Genomic DNA, 7,121 nt, shown 5'->3' with positions numbered 1-7,121 from the left:
AAAATGCATAATGTAAGACCCGTGAAAATTAATTAATTAATTAATAAATGCAAGTGGTGGGAACTTTGATGACATTAAATGTTATTTGGTATGACGTGGAAAAGTACTAGCTCAAATGGTTGAGAGTACTTGATCTGTGTGAGAGGACTTGGGTTCAAGTCCTAGGTATGCCAATTGTGTGTTATTTGATTTATTATTATTTTGATAATGTATTTGAGCCTATTAAGTGATAGTATAGTCAAAGGATTATGATAATTATCACTAAATATGAGTTGGTTGAATGGTTGTGTATTGAATTGGCATTGGTATGGTCACGAGTTCAAACCTTGATTTTTTTTTGGATTAGAATCAGTTTTGACTTGAATGTGAAAGGGCAGGGAAAACCCTAGCAGAAGGGCAGCCAAGAGGGGCTGAAAAACCACTAAGTAATTATCATTGAATAGAAATTAAACCCACCATTAAGCCCATTTTTCGTTTCAGCTCTTAAACTCATCATTAAGACACCTATAAAAGGCCAATTCTAGGTGAGAAGAAAGGTTTCTGTAGTTTGGTGATTTTACTTTTGAGAGGAGAACGAAATTAGATAGTGAGAGGTGAGTTTTAGGTGCACAAGAGGCTGAATTGGGAGAAAGGTTGAAGCAAAGCATTGGTGGGGAAGCTGTTCTTTTGTGTTTGAATCAAATGTGTTGAAATTTGAGTGTTTTCTCTTATCAGTTTGATTTTTGTGTACTAGAAATTTTGTGTTATGTGTAATGTGATTGAGAATTGGTCTGCTTGATGTTGTTGCCAAGCCCTTGAATGCTTTATATGTTTTAGATGAGGGTTTTGGGTATTGTGTGGTTATGTTTGGTTAAAGCTCGAGTTTTGGTAGTTCTAATGGATTAAAAACATGTTCAAATGGATTGCTAGTTGATGTAGAATTGCCTGGTACTAATTATGTTGCATTTTGGCATGATTTTGGTTGAGTTTACGAGTGAACAGGGGAGAACCTTTGCAGTTTTCGCCCGAGTGAGTCACCCTCACCTAAGCAAAAATTGTAGGAACTCGTTCCTAGTTCTGGTGTGAGCGTCTTGCTCAGGCGACCAAACTTGGTTTTGAGCGACAAATTCTCTCGCTTAGGCAAGGTCACGACGAAACATGTTGCGTTTAGTGTTCGAACCCTCGTCTAGGTGAGGGAGGTTATGTGTTGAGCGAACGAGGGTCTCGCTTAGGCGAGAAGGTCTCGCCTAAGCGAGAAATTACAAAAAATATAGGTGTGTTGCTTGCATCGTAGCTTAGGCGAGAGAATTGTGGTTTTGGGCGAGAGATGACCTTGCTTAGGCGAGGAGACCTCGCCTAAGCGAGAGGTCACGGAGAGCCATTGTATCACACTCGCTCAGGCGAGGTAGTTCAGCTTGAGCGAGACAAATGCACTCGCTTGGGCGAAGAGCCATGGCTTAAGCGAGAATGGTGAGAAGTCAGGTTTGTATGTACTGTTTGAGTTGGTTTGCTTGGTGTCTCCTAAACTAAGGAAATTATATGCACATATTTGTGGTGTTTGGACTTGAAGGACTAAGTCCTTAGGATCTGGGATGTGCTTGGCTTGAGTCGAGAGCGAGGAGTTCGTGATGGGTGGACCTCATGCGGAATGTGAACAATTTCGTTCACCGGAGGTACTATCGTTGGGATGAGTGAGCGAGGGAGTTCATCTCATGCTCAACTTGAGAATGCTATGAGCGAGGGAGTTCATAGTAGGGAAGGCAGGTATGCGTGTTCGGGTCCGAGCGAGGAGTTCGGATGAATGGGCGTGATAGTCCGTGAAGTAGGACTATGAGCAAGATAGGCTTATAGGTAGGACCACAAGCGAGGAGGGTCGTGGAAGCACATGAAGTCCCAAGATTTAGAGTGCATGCATGAACTAATAATGATTATGAGTGTGGGAAAGTGAGGGTTTTGGTGAAATAATTGATATTTATGATTTGTTGGGTGGGTTGATTTCATATTTATTTATACCTCTATGCATAGCTTACCCTATCTGTTTGTGTGTGGCGATGATCGAGTAATTTGTTATCTGGGAGCAGATGATATTTTAGGTGAGCCAGAAAATGCTTAGTGGCGGAGAGTGGGAGTAGAGTACAAAGGATTTTATAAAGACTGTTATTAAATTTTCATGTAATTTGACTTATAAAATTTTACTGTTTTGACCTTTAAAATTGTAAAGGTGACTTCTGGATATTTTGATTATTAATAGCGTACTATTAAACTTTAATGTGTTAAAATTTCCCACATTTTAGGGAAATGTTTTAATTTTAAATGGGGTATTTATTCCTATTTTGTTTATTTTAGTTATTTTAAGTAATATCCTACAGGGATGTTACACATAAGACGAATCAGAAGCACATAAAGAAGTCAACATAATGTATTAGACGAATCAATGTAAAAGGCACACAAAGAATAACATAAGAGTATTTATCAGACGAGTCAACGCTATGTTAGACGAGTCAACACGAGCATATAAAGACACAAGACAAACATCTATCAAACGAGTCAACATGAGATGTTAGACAAGTCAACACTAGTACACAAATGCATTAAAAGAGTATCTATGTTAGATGAGATAAAGTCATTAGATGAGTCAAAGTCAACTCAATGACCTTATTGATGAAAACACTTATTAGACGAGTACTTCCAATAGACAACCTATTTAGAAGAATGACTAGATAAATGAAGAATCAAAGGACTAAATAAGTATCAGATTGATCAAGTTTAGAATGGTGCGGAAGAATTATATCCAATCACAAAGTGATCAAATTTAATTACAAATTAATTAAAGGAATCTCATCGTTGAAGTTGATGATCAAGAGAATTGCACAATAGTCTCAATACATTTGAAGATATTTTGATTAAAGACAAAATATGGAAATAAAAGATAATTGAAGATATTTCTAAAGATATATTTGAAGAATACCCAAAATGTTGATTGTATATCAAATTATCCATATAAGGAAGTATTTTGAATTCCTCTTTAATTGATTATTCTAAAATATTCAAATGAATATTAACCAATCATGAGACGAGAAATATACTCTATAGTTGAATATTGTAAGAGAGTCTAAAGATGATTGAAGCCTCAACATTATAGTATTTAAAATTCAAATTGTTGAAACATTGAAAAGGAAAGAGTTGATTATTCATAAGAACTAATATACTTTGATTGATTATCAAAAACTTCCAAAGTGAAGAATGACATAGAATATTTGAAGATACTAGAAGATACAAAGATATTCAGAATTCACTATGCCTCAATGGTCAAGTGCAACAAGTGCAACTATATATCAAGACCTAGACGAAGAAGAAAAGAGATAAGAGAGAAAAATATGAAGTGTTGAAACACTGTTAAAATAATTCTTGTAGAGAAAAAAGAAAAGAGAAAAAAAGAAACATTGTGAAAGTTTATATTGTCATATTTATCCTTGTTAGAGAGTGATATTGGGCTGAGAGTAACCATTGTAAATTCTTCACTAAGTGAATTGAACTTTGTGAATGTTATTGTGACTCTCTTGCGTGAGAGAGTATCATTTGATTATAATTGAGAGTTCTTGATGTCAAGGGGAGATTGAGACGTGATACTTAGAGAGGTTGGTACTCATTATAACCTAGAGAGGATAATATTCGTGATATCTGGAGAGGTTAATACTCGTGCTAGTCAAAGGTCTTAATTATGTGGTGGGATACATTTAAGAGTAAATAATATTGAACAGTAAAAGAGACTTACATTTGTCTTCCTAGACCTCTCATCCACATACTCGCTAGTACCCTTCTGGATATGTGTCTGCTGAAAGACTTCATCAAGAAACACATGGCGTCCCAACTCACGTGCCTGCAACAAAATGTTATAGAGTTAGATTTGATTTGATTTCAAACTTTAAAAATGTAGTTCAAATGTGACAAATACAAACAGTTAATGTGTTTACCATACGAAGGGCATGCTCGTAAGTGGTAATGGATCCACCTGTGTGTAGGGTTCCACCTGTTTCAGAAGCCCTATTTTTTTCTACTACAATACATTTGCTCCGATAACTTGGAGAATTTCAATGTTCTAGCAGCCTTGTCCACACATCATTAGGAATCCATTTTGGCCTTTCTCTAGCCATTCTAGCATCTCTAAACAACTTAGATAGACGATGGGAAGCTCTGTTGTTGAAATTTCTCTTAATGGCAATTTCATGCTCTGGTGCCCACTGAACTCTCCTCTATAACATAATTTAAACATATAAAACATTATAAGTATATTAAACATGGAATAGTAGTTAACAACTTAATTTACCTATATAATAAGTTAGAACACGTTACCTTGAAACGTTGCCAGAAAATGTCCTTGTCTTTTTCAGGTATTGATCCCCATGATGGCCAAGGATTAAGAAATTATTGCTTGATTGTCTTTGTGATAGCTTGTGAAGCAACTCTAGATGGAACAAACCTACAATTCATGGAAAATTGTCAGAAGATGAAAGAAGTTACATAATATAAACAATGAGAATAATTGAATTTAAATATTACCCTCGACCGACAGGTTCAATCATCGGGCGATCCTGCAGAGGAGGGTCAGGTTCTGCATCTAAATGATTTACCAAAATGATTTACCAAGACTATCTCCTAAATGATTTACAAAAAATCACTACCTAAAACCAAGACTAGTCTACAAAATTGACCCTTTTGTGTATGCATGTACTAAGCTAACCTATGGAAGTCTAATCTAACTATCCTAACATGTTTCTAATGGAAAAATATGAATAGAAAACAACTCAAACTGCTAAAACTGACTACAACTCAAAATCTAGCTACCTAAGACCTAAAACTACCACTAAACTATGCTAAAACTCCAAAAATTTAGAAATTAAGTAAACTAGTGCACATAACTCTTATAGAACTACTTGGACAACTTCAAATTATCAAAAGAAAGGTTGAGAACTCAAAATTAACAAGCTAATTCGAATTTGCCTAGTAAAAACCCAAAAAATGAACTAGAAATGGTCAAAATGAGCTAAGACATCCCAAATCAGCAAAGGAAATATGAAGCAATGGAACAAATACCTTCTAATTGGTAAATGAATGATGAAAATTGATGTAAAAGACTGGAATAACATGCTGCACGAAAATTGATGTGTGGAGACCCAAACTTTAACATTTCCACATAAAACATGTGCATGAAACAAGCATTACAATAAAATTGGTATAAACAGCACCAAACAGCTACTCAACAAAGTTAAAATGACTAAAGGATCCTAGGGCACAACTCAAAACTGAAATCCTACCTAAAACTCAAAATTTCACTACCTAAAACCTCTAAAACACCCTAAAAGTAGGCTAAAACTAAGTTTATGCTAAAGCATGGGTAGAACTACCACTAAAGTACCTAGACAAGGTTAAAATGACTTAAGAAAACTTAATCCTAAGTCACAAACTATCTCCTAAATGATTTACCAAAAATCACTACCTAAAACCAAGACTAGTCTACAAAATTAACCCTTTTGTGTATGCATGTACTAAGCTAACCTATGTAAGTCTAATCTAACTATCGTAACATGTTTCTAATGGCAAAATATGAATAGAAAACAACTTAAACTGCTAAAACTGACCACAACTCAAAATCTAGCTACCTAAGACCTAAAACTACCACTAAACTATGCTAAAACTCCAAAAATTTAGAAATTAAGTAAACTAGTGCACATAACTCTTATAGAACTACTTGGACAACTTCCAATTATCAAAAGAAAGGTTGAGAATAGATAAGAACTTAGAATTAACATGCTAATTCGAATTTGCCTAGTAAAAACCCAAAAAATGAACTAGAAATGGTCAAAATGAGCTAAGACATCCCAAATCAGCAAAGGAAATTTGAAGCAATGGAACAAACACCTTCTAATTGGTAAATGAATGATGACAACCGATGTCAAAGACTGGAATAACATGCTGCACGAAAATTGATGTGTGGAGACCTAAACTTTAACATTTCCACATAAAACATGTGCATGAAACAAGCATTACAATAAAATTGGTATAAACAGCACCAAACAGCTACTCAACAAAGTTAAAATGACTAAGGGATCCTAAGGAACAACTCAAAACTGAAATCCTACCTAAAACTCAAAATTTCACTACCTAAAACCTCTAAAAACACCCTAAAAGTAGGCTAAAACTAAGTTTATGCTAAAGCATGGGTAGAACTACCACTAAAGTACCTAGACAAGGTTAAAATGACTTAAGAAAACTTAATCCTAAGTCACAAACTATCTCCTAAATGATTTACCAAAAATCACTACCTAAAACCAAGATTAGTCTACAAAATTGACCCTTTTGTGTATGCATGTACTAAGCTAACCTACGTAAGTCTAATCTAACTATCGTAACATGTTTCTAATGGCAAAATATGAATAGAAAACAACTTAAACTGCTAAAACTGACCACAACTCAAAATCTAGCTACCTAAGATGTAAAACTACCACTAAACTATGCTAAAACTCCAAAAATTTAGAAATTAAGTAAACTAGTGCACATAACTCTTATAGAACTTCTTGGACAACTTCCAATTATCAAAAGAAAGGTTGAGAATAGATGAGAACTTAGAATTAACATGCTAATTCGAATTTTCCTAGTAAAAACCCAAAAAATGAACTAGAAATGGTCAAAATGAGCTAAGACATCCCAAATCAGCAAAGGAAATTTGAAGCAATGGAACAAACACCTTCTAATTGGTAAATGAATGATGAAAACCGATGTCAAAGACTGGAATAACATGTTGCACGAAAATTGATGTTTGGAGACCCAAACTTTAACAATTCCACATAAAAAATGTGCATGAAATAAGCATTACAAAAAAATTGGTATAAACAGCACCAAGCACCTACTCAACAAAGTTAAAATGACTAAAGGATCCTAAAGAACAACTCAAAACTGAAATCCTACCTAAAACTCAAAATTTCACTATCTAAAACCTCTAAAAACACCCTAAAAGTACGCTAAAACTAAGTTTATACTAAAGCATGGGTAGAACTACCACTAAAGTACCTAGACAAGGTTAAAATGACTTAAGAAAACTTAATCCTAAGTCACAAACTATCTCCTAAATGATTTACCAAAAA

Source organism: Vigna unguiculata, chromosome 6, assembly GCF_037176805.1.
Source record: "Vigna unguiculata cultivar grain cowpea cultivar isolate G323 ecotype 2 chromosome 6, ASM3717680v1, whole genome shotgun sequence".
Classification (NCBI taxonomy): Eukaryota; Viridiplantae; Streptophyta; class Magnoliopsida; order Fabales; family Fabaceae; genus Vigna; species Vigna unguiculata.
Note: the sequence above shows the minus strand (reverse complement) of the source record.